Source organism: Macaca thibetana, chromosome 5 (assembly GCF_024542745.1).
Source record: "Macaca thibetana thibetana isolate TM-01 chromosome 5, ASM2454274v1, whole genome shotgun sequence".
NCBI lineage: Eukaryota > Metazoa > Chordata > Mammalia > Primates > Cercopithecidae > Macaca > Macaca thibetana.
Window position 1 is genome coordinate 179,570,346 of NC_065582.1, and position 13,172 is coordinate 179,583,517.

The 13,172-nt window shown below is 45.0% G+C and overlaps 2 protein-coding genes across 2 annotated transcripts in view; one reads left to right on the plus strand and one right to left on the minus strand.

The window, feature by feature from the left end:
* MRFAP1 (Morf4 family associated protein 1) overlaps window positions 1–13,172 on the plus strand; it is a 572,854-nt gene that overhangs the window by 556,000 nt on the left and 3,682 nt on the right. The window lies entirely within an intron of this gene.
* Window positions 1–13,172, minus strand: part of PPP2R2C (protein phosphatase 2 regulatory subunit Bgamma) — an 873,451-nt gene that overhangs the window by 306,922 nt on the left and 553,357 nt on the right. The gene's annotated exons all lie outside the window — the stretch shown is intronic.

Genomic DNA, 13,172 nt, shown 5'->3' on the forward strand with positions numbered 1-13,172 from the left:
TGAGATGTAGGAAATTACATGGTACTCTAGGGCTGAAGGAAAGTACCCAAAAAGGACCAGCTTGGAAGGATTCAGACCTCTTTGGACAATGTACAGTTTGGCCACTAGACAGCAAAGACATTCTCTGGTTTGGCCAGACAGGAGCTGGGCTGGAGCTGCTGACCAAGCAATAGGCCACCCCTGTGGGGTCAGGTGAGCAGCCACCAGTGGCATGGATGTGCAGTGGGAGGCTGGGGCACAGGGGGTGAGGCAAGAGCCCTTTAGAGCATGTGGGCTGCATGGGGCTTGGTTTCTGTGTCAAGAAGACTATGAAGGCTGGGCACAGTAGTTCATGCCTTAATCCCAGCACTTTGGGAGGCCGAAGCAGCCGGATCATTTGAGGTCAGTAGTTTAAGCCCAGACTGGCCAACATGGTGAAACTCCATCTCTACTAACAATACAAGTTAGCTGGGCATGGTGGCATGCGCCTGTAGTCCCAGCTACTCGGGAGGCTGAGGAGGGGAATCAATCACTGAAACCTGGGAGGCAGAGGAGATCGTGCCACCGCACTCCAGGCTGGATGACAAGAGCGAGACTCTGTCCCAAAAAAACAAAAACAAAAAGAAGACTATGGCCGGGCACGGTGGCTCAAGCCTGTAATCCCAGCACTTTGGGAGGCCGAGACAGGTGGATCACGAGGTCAGGAGATCGAGACCAGCCTGGCTAACACGGTGAAACCCCGTCTCTACTAAAAATACAAAAAACTAGCCGGGCGAGGTGGCGAGCGCCTGTAGTCCCAGCTATTTGGGAGGCTGAGGCAGGAGAATGGCATAAACCTGGGAGGCAGAGCTTGTAGTGAGCTGAAATCCGGCCACTGCACTCCAGCCTGGGTGACAGAGCGAGACTCTGTCTCAAAAAAAAAAAAAAAAAAAAAAAAAAGAAGACTATGGAGGCCGGGCATGGTGGTTCATGCCTGAAATCCCAACACATTGGGAGCCCTAGGCGGGAGGATCGCTTGAGCCCAGGTGTTCCAGACCAGCCTGGGAAATATAGTGAGACCCCATCTCTACAAAAACTATTTTTTAGACGAGCGTGGTGGCGTGCACCTGTGGTCCCAGCTGCTCTGGGGGTGGAGGTGGGAGGATCACTTGAGCCCGGGGGGTTGAGGCTTCAGTGAGCCATGATCATATCACTAATTCCAACCAGGGTAATAGAGCAAGACCCTGTCTCAGAAAAAAATAAAGACTATGGAAATGTTATTCCCAGCGCTGCCAGGCTGTAGAAAAATCATGTGCACTGAAAGTACCATCACCCATGCTGACCATCCCCGTTCAGAACAAAAACAGCAGGAGAGCCACTTCCTCCTGCAGTCCTTCCAACACCCAGCACCCTCAACTGGGAAGAGCGAGAAGAATATAGACGACAGGGGAAAACCTCCCCCACAATAGACAGAGTATTGGCTAAAATCTAGCATCCATTTGTTGTTTTGTTTTTGTTTTATTTTATTTGAGACAGAGTCATGCTCTGTCACCCAGGTGGGAGTGCAGTGTCACTATCATAGCTCACTGGAACCTCTTAACTCCTGGGCTCAAGCAGTCCTCCCATCCCACCGCTCTGAGCAGCTGGGACTACAAGCATGAGTCACCACACCCAACTAATTTATAAAATGTTTGTGGAGACGCAGTCTCACTATGTTGCCCAGGCTGGTCTTGAACTCCTGAGCTCAAGCAATCCTCCCACCTAGGCCTCCCAAAGTGCTGGGATTATAGGCTAGAGCCACCCACTGTGCCCAGCCTGTTTTTTTGTTTCGTTTTTTGTTTTTTTTACAAACAACAACCACCAAATTCCCAATAAACTGTGTTGCTCACTGATAGTCATAAACCCAATAAAAACCCCAACAGGTTGATCGTGGAACTTGACAGGATGATTCTAAAGTGCACTGGGGCTGGGTGCAGTGGTTCGTGCCTGTAATCCCAGCACTTTGGGAGGCTGAGGTGGGTGGATCACTGGAGGCCAGGAGTTCGAGACCAGCCTGGCCAACATAGTGAAACCCCTTCTCTAAAAAAATACAAAAATTAGCCGGGCTTGGTGGCAGATGACTGTAATCCCAGCACTTTGGGAGGCCGAGGCGGGCTGATCACCTAAGGTCAGGAGTTCGAGACCAGCCTGACCAACATGGAGAAACCCCATCGCTATTAAACATACAAAATTAGCCTGGCATGGTGGTGCATGCCTGTAATCCCAGCTACTCGGGAGGCTGGGGCAGGAGAATCGCTTGAACCCAGGAGGCGGAGATAGTGGTGAGCCAAGATCGCACCATTGCACTCCAGTCTGGGCGACAAGAGCGAAACTCTGTCTCAAAAAAAAAGAAAACACGAAAGTGCACATCTTTGTCCATTTGGGCTGCTGTCACAGAATACCGTACGCTGAGTGGCTTATCAACAACAGGAATTTATTTCTCCCAATTCTGGATGCTGGGAGTCCAAGATCGAGGTGCCAGCAGATTCGGTCTGGGGGAGGGCCTGTTTCCTGGTTTACAGATGGTGCCATCTTGTTCCGTCCTCACATGGCAGAAGGGGCAAGGCAGCTCTCTGGGCTCTGTTTCTAGGAGGGTGGGTGCTAATATAACAGTACTGAGTCTACGCTAAAGAAACATTTTGTTTGCTTGAGTATAATTACAGCTTTCCTTAAGCTTACAGACTATTCATTAAAAACAGCCTCAGGGAAAGAGGACTTTCAGCAGAGATAAGAGAGAACTGCACTGACCAGCGATCCTGGAAGCGGCTAGCTGCCGGTTTCTACACACCCAGATAAGAATAGTTGGGCTGAGGTCGAGGCAGGAGGATCGCATAAGTCCAAAAGTTTGAGACCAGCCTGGGCAAAATAGGGAGACCCCGTATCTATAAATAGTAACAAAAATTAACTGGGTGTGGCACACGCCTGTAGTCCCAGCTACTCAGGAGGCTGAGGTGGAAGGATCCCCTGAGCCCGGGAAGTCAAGGCTGCAATGAGCCATGCCTGGGCAACAGAGCGAGACTGTCCGAAAAAAAAAAAAGACTAAGAATAGTCTGGCTGGCCTGGTGCAGCCAGCACTTTGGGAGGCTGAGGGGGACAGATCACTTGAGCCCAGGAGTTGAAGACCAGCTTGGGCAACATAGTAAAACCCAATCTCTAAAAAAAACTAAAAAATTAGCCGGGCGTGATGGTACATGCCTGTAATCCCAGCTACTCAGGCTGAGGCAGGAGAATCGCTTGAACCCGGGAGGCGGAGGTTGCGATGAACCGAGATCGCGCCACTGCACTCTAGCCTGGGCAACAAGAGTGAAACACGGTCTCAAAAAAAAAAGAGAGAGAAAGATGGGGTGCCTCATGGTGGGGAAGAATGGTTGCATGGCAGAGGTGCTGTGACAACTGCCTGCTCACCTGGAACGAAAAGAAACCTGACACTTCCTCGCATCATACACGGACAGCCCCTGCTGAAACCCCAGCAGTGAAAGATGGTCAACCTCCTTAGTAATCAGGTCTGCGCAAATGAAAACCACAATAAGATACTGTTTCACATCTGCCATGTTTTCTATTTAAAAGATTAAAAATATGGGCAATCATGAAAACTCCCTTAGACTTCTAATATGAGAGTAAACAGAAGAAGCAAACTTAAGAAAATAATTCCATGTTATCTTCTAAAGTTAAAGATACGCATGCTCTGGACCCAGCAATTCTGTTCTAGGCGTGTAAGCTAGAAAATCATGTTTGGCCAGGCGCAGTGGCTCACGCCTGTAATCCCAGCACTTTGGGAGGCCAAGGCAGGCAGATCACTTGAGGGAGGTCAGGAGTTTAAGACCAGCCTGGGCCAACATGATGAAACCCCATCTCTACTAAAAAAAAAAAAAAAATTGGCCAGGTGTAGTGGTACACACCTGTAGCCCCAGCTACTCGGGAGGCTGAGGCAAGAGAATCGGTTGAACCCGGGAGGCAGAGGTTGCAGTGAGCCGAGAGAGAATGCGCCACTGCACTCCAGCCCGGGCGACAGAGAGACTCCGTCTCAAAAAAAAATAAAAAGAAAAGAATCATGTTCATGTGCACAAGAAAATGTAAGACTGTTCAGTGGCATTGTTCATGATAGTTGTAAATTAAAACCATTCATAGGCCCCTTACCAGTACTTGGATAAATAGAGGGTGGTTTATTTGTACAAGAAAATACTACAGAGCAGCAGGTCTCAAAGTGCAGCTCCCACACGCCAGCATCACCTGGGGAGTTGTTAGAAACACAAATTCTCAGGCCTTATCCCAGATCAAATACATCAGAAACTCTAGGGATGGACCCTGGAACATGTGTTTTAACAAGTTTCCTGGGTTTTCTGATGCACACTCAATTTTAAAACTCACTGCCATAGAGCAATCAAAATGAGTAAACTATCCTTACCTGCATCAACACAGGTGAATCTCAGATAGAGATGATAGATAGATGATAGATGATTGATTGATAGATAGATAGATAGATAGATAGGAGATAGATGTTAGATAGATAGATGAGAGATAGATGTTAGATAGATGAGAGATAGATGTTAGATAGATGATAGATAGATGTTAGATAGATGATAGATAGATTATATTGAGCAAAAGCAGCAATACACAAATGAATAACTATGATTCCATTTACATAAAGTTCAAAAGTGGGAAAGACTATACTATATTCTTTATGATTGCATTCCTAGTGGATAAAACAACAAAGAAAGCAAAGAAATGACTAGCCAAGGTTGGGTACAGTGACTCTGTCCTGTAGTTTTAGCACTTTGGGAGGCTAAGATGGCAGATCACTTGAACCCAGGAGTTCAAGACCAGCCTAAGCAACATGGCAAAACCCCATCTCTACAATAAATAAATAAATAAATAAATAAATAACAGGTCGTGGTGGCACATGCCTGTAGTCCCAGCTACTCAGGAGGCTGAGGCAGGAGGATTGCTTGAGCCTAGGAGGTTGAGGCTGCAGTGAGCTGAGATTATCCCACTGCACTCCAGCCTGGGTGACAGAGAAAGTCCCTGTTTCAAAAAAAAAAGAAAGAAAGAAGAGAAGGGAAAGGAGGGGAGGGGCAGGGAGGGGAGTGGAGGGGAGGGAAGGGAAGGGAAAGGGAAGGGAAGGGAAACTAGAAGTCACAAAAGGGGTTACCTTCAGTGAGGCGAGGGAAATCTGGGTTAAGAAGGAACATACCTGGATTTCTAGGTGTGGCATGGTTTTATTTCCTGATTTAGTTTATTGTTAACATGTGAGTTTCCTTTAAAATTATTCATAGGTGAAACTGTATTATATACACATATATATATATAATGTTGTTACTCATATTCTCTCATATATATGATATACATGGTAAATGCACATGTATATATGAGAATATAAATAATGTTGCATATATGTTGTTTTCACCAAAAAATATTTAAAATATTTAAAATATTTAAAAGAAAAATACAAAAATTGTGAAATATATAAATGGAAAAAGATAAAACAAGTCCAAATTCACATCTTATATCTAACAGCTCTTTTTATACAATCCAGACTTTTTATGTAGCTCAAACTGGCTTAAAAAATAAGAGGATGTTTTTGGTTGTGTCAGGGCTAGTTGGCTTTCTGCTGGCATCCATTCTTCCCCTCCATGATATAAATGACAGTTTTAGCTGAGAAGTGGCTTCCCAGACAGGGTCCACATTCCCCAGCTTTCCTTACATCCAAAGGGAGCATATGAATCCTTCTCACTAAGGTAGTGAAAGAGAATGCCTCTGACCATTCCAACACCCCAGTTAAGACATGTGAGTGAGACCTTTTTTGGATTTTTTCAACCATTACGGGTAGCAGCTCAACACAGCAGAGTAAGTGCCTCTAGGTGATAAACTATATATGAAGCAGAAGAACCAACCAGCTGAGCCCTGCCTAAACTCCTAACCCACAGAATTGTGACAAATGATTGTTATGGTGCTAAGTAAGTACCATAAGATTTGGGCCAGGTGTGGTGGCTCACACTTGTAATTCCAACACTTTGGGAGGCTAATGTGGGAGGATCGATTGAGTCCAGGAGTTCAAGACCAGCCTGGGAAACATGGTAAGAACTTGTCTCTAAAAAAATAAAAAATTAGGCAGGCATGATGGTGCACACCTGTGGTCCCAGATGCTCAGGATGCTGAGGTGGGAGGATCACTTGAGCCTGGGAGGTCAAGGCTGCAGTGAGCGTTGATCATGCCATGCCACTCCAGCCTGGACAACAGACTGAGACCCTATCTCAAGGGAAAAAAAAAAAACGATTTGGGGTGTCATGAGCATAGCACTAGATAACTGAAATGTATAACTTATTTGTAAGTCATATTTATCATTACACAATGCTCCTCTTCTTTGTTTCATATTTTAACCTTAAATTCTGCTTTATCCCTTAATTTTTATACATTCCTTGCCACTTCATTATAGGTGTGTTTCTTATATATAACATATACCTTAATTTTAGATTTTAACCCCAACTGCCAGTTGCTATCTTTTAAGAAAGGTTATTGTGCTCACTGACTGGATTTTATTTTATTTTTTGGGACAGGGTTTCACTCTGTTGCCCATGCTGGAGTGCAGTGGCGTGATCTTGTCTCACTGCAACCTCTGCATCCTGGGTTTGAGCAATTCTCCTGCCTCAGCCTCCCAAAATTACAGCCATGTGCCACCACACCCAGCTAATTTTTTGTATTTTTAGTAGAGATGAGATTTCACTATGTTGGCCAGGTTGGTCTCAAACTCCTGGCCTCAACTGATTTGCCCACCTCGGCCTCCCAAAGTGCTGGGATTACAGGTGTGGGCCACCATGCCTGGCCATGATTGGATTTTATTAAATATTTCTTCTCTTTTCTATTTATAGTTCGTTTTACTTCATTGTTTTCTCTCCTCATTTTCCCTTTTCTTTTCAATTTTCCAGAGTCCTACTTTCTTCTCTTTTTTCTCCTCATTACTTTGAAAATTCTACTAGTCTTTTCAATTTTTCTAGTAGTTTAGTTCTTGATTGTTTTGGCATAATAATTACAAATAAGCCTCTATTTCCTTTCTGGAATAACAAAATAAAATAATGATTATCCTTCACCACCACAAAGACGGCTTTGTTGCCTGCTGTCCTTCCTCTTTCTCCCATAGCAAGATAAAATCTTTGGACCGTATGTACATTCCCACTCTTCCCATCCATTTATAACTTCAGGCTTTGGTTCTGTCAAGCTGTTCAAGTCTCTGGAGAAGCAGCAAAACAGAAAGTGGAGGAAGCATGGCCGTTTACACGCTTCGGGCCCACAGCAAGCAAAGGGCAAAGGAGAGGAAGCCAGTCTGCTTATGACTTCCTTAGGGACAGATACCAGCTATTAGGCTCTTCAGGCTGATATAACAAATTACCCCAGACTGGATGGCTTAGACAACAAACATTTATTTCTGATAGTTCTTGAGCCCAGAAAGTCCAAGGGCAAGGTGCCAGCAGATCTGGAGGCTGGTGAGGACTGTCTTCCTGGTTTGCAAATGGCCATCTTTAAACCGAGTGGTTAATTTGATGAGGTCTGCCTACCCTGCTTGTTTTGGGTCACTTGCTTTTGGTTATTTTTTCTCCCTTTTTCTATGAAGCTGAAGGTCACAGTAGCTGAAGTATGCATCACTGAATGCTAAAATTTAAACCTTTACTGACTACTTTATTTTTTATTTTACTTTTTAAGAAACAGGATCTCACTCTGTTGCCTAGGCTGGAGTGCAGTGGTATGATCATGGCTCACTGAAGCCTCAAACTCCTGAGCTCAAGCAAACCTCCCACCTTGGTCCCCCAAAGTGCTAGGGTTACAGGCATGAGTCACTGCACCTGACCTTCACTGGCTACTTTATAGATAACATTTGCAGGTCACCATGGTAATGGTTGCTTCAGTTATTTTTCAGGAACTTGGGCCAGCTCCTGTCCAATTCAAACCAGCTGCAACCACCAACTCTTCAACTGGGCCCGCACAAGTGCCTGAGAGGTGGCCTTTGGACATCAGAGGGCCAAATACTCCACCCTCAGATCATGCTAACACCACCATTTTCTGTACATATGTCCTATGAAATGTCATGAACCCTGACTACACTTGTGCAAAATGAACCTGTTACTTCATTTTTCCCCACTGCCAATCATCTTTTCCCAAGCCTTAATCCACCCCACTTCTCTAACCCATAAATATCCCTAAGCCTGATTTTCAGAGAAGTGAATTTGAGAGCTGTTTTCCCACATCCTCACCTCGTGCCCTTGAGAATAAATCTCTTTTCTTTTGCAGAACCCATGTCACAGTGATTGATTTACTGCACACGGCCAGAACAGACCTGGACCTGGCCAGTAACAGTCTTCTTTTCGTAGACTCACATAGCGGAAAGTAGAGAGTGAGAGCTCTTGCATCTTTTCTTACAAGGCACTAATCCTGTGATAGGTACCCCACCCTCATGACCAAATCTAACCCTAATCACTACCCAAAGGCCTCATCTCATCAGTGGTTAGGATTTCAACATAATTTGCAGGAGACACAAACATTCAGTCCATAGCACTAGGCTCTCCCCACCTCAGGCAGTGGCACAGCTCAGCCTCTGCATCTGCTACCAGGACCAGCAATGTTGAGCAGGTCCCCTAGTAGGCAGGACAAGTGAGTCCCAGAATTGGGGCTGAGCCCAGGAGGATTCTTGGCTTTACCCAGAAAAGAATTTCTGGGCAAGCCGGTGGTGGTAGCAACTTTTATTGAAGTGGCAGAGTACAGCAGCAGCAGCAGAGGTACCAATCCTTTGCAGAGCAGGGCTGTCCTATAGGCAATGTGCCCAGAGTAGCAACTCAGAGGCAGTTCCACGTCGTATTTATACCCACTTTTTTTTTTTTTTTTTTTTGAGGCAGACTCGTTCTGTCACCCAGGCTGGAGTGCAGTGGCACAATCTCAGCTCACTGCAACCTCTACCTCTTGTGTTCAAGTGATTCTCCTGCCTCAGCCTCCCCAGTAGCTGGAATTACAGGCACGTGCCATCACACCCAGCTAATTTTTGTATTTTTAGTAGAGATGGGGTTTCGCCATGTTGGCCAGGCTGGTCTCAAACTCCTGACCTCAGGTGATCCGCCCATCTCGGCCTCCCAAAGTGCTGGAATTACAGGTATGAGCCACAGTGCCCAGCCAATACCCAGTTTTAATTATGTGCAAATTAAGGGGGAGATTATGCAGAAATTTCTAGAAATAGGGTGGTAACTTCTGGGTCATAAGGCTGTTGCCATGGAAAGCGGCAGTAACATCCGGGTGTTGTCATGGCAATGGTAAACTGACATGACACGCTGGTGGGCATGTATTCTGGAGAGGTGCTTCTACCTCTTCCCTGTTTTAGCTAGTCCTCAGTCTGGTCTGACATCTCAGCCCTGTCTCCAGAGTCCCGCCTCCTGCCGTCTCACTAGGACCACAGGTGTGCAGGCAGCTCCACTCCTTCCCCAGAGGCTGCCCAGGTGTCCAGGGGTTGTGCTGTCCCTGGGAAGCATTAAAGGCCTCCCCGCACCCCAAGCCTCTCACACTGTGCCCTCAGCATCATGTCCCCTCCCAAGAGGGAACAAAACAATTCTTTCTCTGCGCCACTCTTCAGTATTTACAGCTGAGCCATAGGACTGGGAGTTCCAATTCTTCCCCCATGTGGCCCTGCCTTTCCTCATTTGGTCCAGGAAAAACTGTTATCCAGTTTCCAGCCTGGGGAAAAGCAAGTTCTGCCTCATGGCAGCATTTACCAGCTGAAATACCCTGGTTTTGTTTGCACCTGTGTTTGTTCTCAGGCTACAGCTAATGAAGCCCTGGGGCTGCCCACAGTCAAACTGGTTTGCAAAACTGCATCTTTGACTTCAACAATTTCTGAAGAATTTCTAAATTTATAAATAATTTAGCCAAGAGAAAGAAAAATGAATCCAGACAAACTCCGCAATGCACCAAAGGAATGGAATCTATGTAGAGATTATGCTATAGATGAATGAGGCAAAAACAGGAAGCTATTGCAACATTGGAGGTGGGAGTTGGTGGACATGCATAAAGTCCTGGTCCCAGCCTTACAGAATGCTCCCTCTTCTCAAACACACACACACACAGTGTGCTGCAATTGCCCAGGCCGAAATGTTTACAAATTTCAGAGACTCACTATCAAACTGAACTCCATCTCTAAATAGAATACAATTAAGTTAGAGATCAGTAATAGAAAAGCATAAACAGCTCTAATGTGGTTGAAATTTTTAAAACACAGTTTGGGGTTTTTTTTTTTTTTTTGGTTTTTGTTTTGTTTTGTTTTTTTGAGACAGAGTTTCACTCTTGTTGCTTGGCTCACTGCAACCTCCGCCTGTTGGGTTCAAGCGATTCTCCTGCCTCAGCCTCCCAAGTAGCTGGGATTACAGGTGCCCATCACCATGCCTGGCTAATTTTTGTATTTTTAGTAGAGACGGAGTTTTGCCATGTTGGACAAGCTGGCCTCAAACTCCTGTGATCTGCCTGCCTCGGCCTCCCAAAGTGCTGAGATTACGGGCATGAACCACTGCGCCTGGCCAAAACACAGTTCTAATAATTTATGGATCAAAAAATTATAATTGGAATAAAAGTACACTTAGAACTAAATAATGAAAATACCAGTATCAAAAGTTGTGTGATGCAGCTAAAGTCATGCTTGATGGGAATTTAAGATCTTAAATGCTACGTTAGAAAAAAAGAAACCATTAATGAGTTGAGTTTCACCTAGGAAATTTTAAAAAGAGCACAGAATAAATCAAAGAAAGTAGAAAGGAGATAATAAAGATAAGAACAGAAATTAATAAGAGAGTTTGGGCACAGTGGCTCACTCCTGTAATCCCAACACTTTGGGAGGCCGAGGCGAGCGGATTGCTTGAGGTCAGGAGTTCAAAACCAGCCAGGCCAACATGACAAAACCCCATCTCTACTAAAAATACAAAAATTAGCTAGGCATGGTGGTGGGCGCCTGTAATCCCAGCCACAGGAGGCTGAAGCAGAAGAACTGCTTGACCCGGGAGGCAGAGGTTGCAGTGAGCCGAGATCACACCACTGCACTCCAGCCTGGGCGACTAAGTGAAACTCCGTTTCAAAAAAAAAAAAAGGGAAAGAAAAAATTCAAAAGAAATAAATAAAAGAGAAAACAAAGAAACGCTAGTGATCAGCCCCCAAATGCATGTTGTGCACCTGGCATTTCTGCCCTGCACAAGAACACCTGGAGGAGTGGGGCCCAATTTAACCTCATCCCAGGGAAGAAACGCTGTTTTTCAACTTGTGGATGAGTTCATTTGTTTTTTTGGTGGGTTTATTTCCTCCCATTTAAATAAACTTTAAAGCAGTTTTTGGTTCACAGCAGAAAGTATAGAGAGCTCCCATACAACATCTGTCCCCCAACCTGCATACCCTCCCCCTTCCCATCAACATCTCCCACACAGTGGTGAGTTTGTTGCAACTGATGCATCCATATTAATGCATCATAATCACCTAAAGTCCTTAGCTTACATAAAGGCTCACTCTCAATGCTGTACATTCTATGGGTTTGGATGAATGTATAATGACATGTGTCTACCGTTACGGTATTATACAGAGTAGTTTCACCACTGCCCTAAAAATCTTGTGCCCCCCGCCATTCATCCCTCCCAATCCACCTGACTACTGATCTTTTTATCATCTCCAAAGTTTTACCTTTCCTAGAATGTCATACAGGTAGAACTATACAATATGGAGTCTTTTCAGATTGACTTCTTTCACTTAAGTAATATGCATTTAAGTTTCCTCCATGTCTTTTCATGGCTTGATACCACATTTCTTTTTAATGCTAATTAATATTCCACTGTCTGGATGTACCACAGTTTTTGTATCCATTCACCTATGTAAGAACATCTAGATTGCTTCCAAGTTTTGTCAACTACAATGAAAGCTGGTAGAAACATCCCCCTGCAGATTTTTGTGTCAGCCTAAGTTTCCAACTCATTTGGATAAATACCAAGGAATGTGATTGCTGGATTCTATTGTAAGAATATGGTTTAGTTTTGTAAGAAACTACTAAACTGTCTTCCAAAATGGCAGCATAATTTTGCATTCCCACAAGCAAGGAATAAAAGTTCCTGTTGAGGCCGGGCGCAGTGGCTCACGCCTGTAATCCCAGCACTTTGGGAGGCCAAGGCGGGCGGATCATGAGGTCAGGAGATCGAGACCATCCTGGCGAACACGGTGAAACCCCGTCTGTACTAAAAATACAAAAAAAATTAGCTGGGCATGGTGGCGGGTGCCTGTCGTCCCAACTACTCAGGAGGCTGAGGCAGGAGAATGGCAACAACCCAGGGGGCGGAGCTTGCAGTGAGTGGAGATCGCGCCACTGCACTCCAGCCTGGGTGACAGAGCTGAGACTCCATCTCAAAAACAAACAAAAACTAAAAACGGTCCTGTTGATCCGAGCCCTCAACAGCATTTGGTGTTGTAGGTGTTCTGGATTTTGACTATTCTAATAGGTGCTTAGTAGTATCGCATTTTTGTCTGAGTCACTTATTTTTATTCATATAAAAAGTGTATGAGCTAGCTGTCTCTGATATATCAAGTGTGAACCCCAAATATCTAAGACAGGCATCAGTCAATTAAGAAAGTTTATTTTGGCCAAAGTTAAGGATGTGTGTCCGTGATGCAGCCTCAGGAGGTCCTGAAGACATGTGCCCAAGGTGGTCGGGCACAGCTTGGTTTTATACATTTTAGGGAGATATGAGACGTCGATCAATATATGTAAGGTATACATTGGTTCCGTCTAGAAAGGTGGGACAACTCGAAGCAGGGAGGGGACTTCCGGGTCATAGGTCGATAAGAGACAAACGGTTGCATTCTTTTGAGTTTCTGATTGGCCTTTCCAAAGGAGGCAGTCAGAGATGCATCTATCTCAGTGACCAGAGGGGTGGCTTTGAGTTCTGCCAGTTGTCCACAAGGAATTTCCTTGTGAGGGAGGTATGTAGCTTTTTAATCTTAGTAGCTATCTTTTTTAGGAATAGAATGGGAGGCAGGTTTGCCTGATGCAGTTCCCAGCTTGACTTTCCCCTTTGGCTTAGTGATTTTGGGGTCCCGAGATTTATTTTCCTTTCACACAAGTAAACCCAAAAGTTGAGTTTTTACAAGATCAACCAAAATATTAAGAACCTGAGAAAAGT